Here is a 609-nt window from a genome sequence, read left to right as displayed (position 1 = left end):
ATAAATCGAGCTGAAAAGTTCATCTTGTCTCTGTGTATTTAATCACTTCTTCTCTGCTCCATGGCTGTCACATGTCTGACCCTAGAACATCCTGCGCATGAACCTTAACCCTTCACAACCAGCTATACTAATACTGCCACCTACTGGCCCGGTGGGTACATATCATTATGTATTATCTCTCAGACCTCAACAGCAAAACCACTACACACAGAGAACACGTCAATACACATGAGCCCCCCCCCCCGACCCGGACCCCCGCACCAAATTCTTCACACCGTCTCCATCTGGTTGCAGATGCAGATCCTTGGCCTGGAAACGGGCACGCTATGGCAGGAGTTTTGTCCCGTCTGCCATCTTCTTCTTCTTTCAGCTTTTCCCCTGTTTCTCACGGGTCGCCGTAGCAGATTTTACAGTTGCCATTAGGCTCCTGTGAGGGCACAGCACCAATGCTGGCCGTTGTTGTCGACCGATCCGGTATGGTCTTGTCAATCCGCATACTGATTTGGCAAAATGTTACGTCGGATGCCCTTCCTACCACAACCACTCACCCTATGGACCTGTTGTCCCCTCCGCCATGGCACCATGAAACAAAGCACCCCGGTAACTGCT

The sequence above is a fragment of the Lampris incognitus genome, chromosome 8 (genome assembly GCF_029633865.1).
Source record: "Lampris incognitus isolate fLamInc1 chromosome 8, fLamInc1.hap2, whole genome shotgun sequence".
Taxonomy (NCBI): Eukaryota; Metazoa; Chordata; class Actinopteri; order Lampriformes; family Lampridae; genus Lampris; species Lampris incognitus.
Note: the sequence above shows the minus strand (reverse complement) of the source record.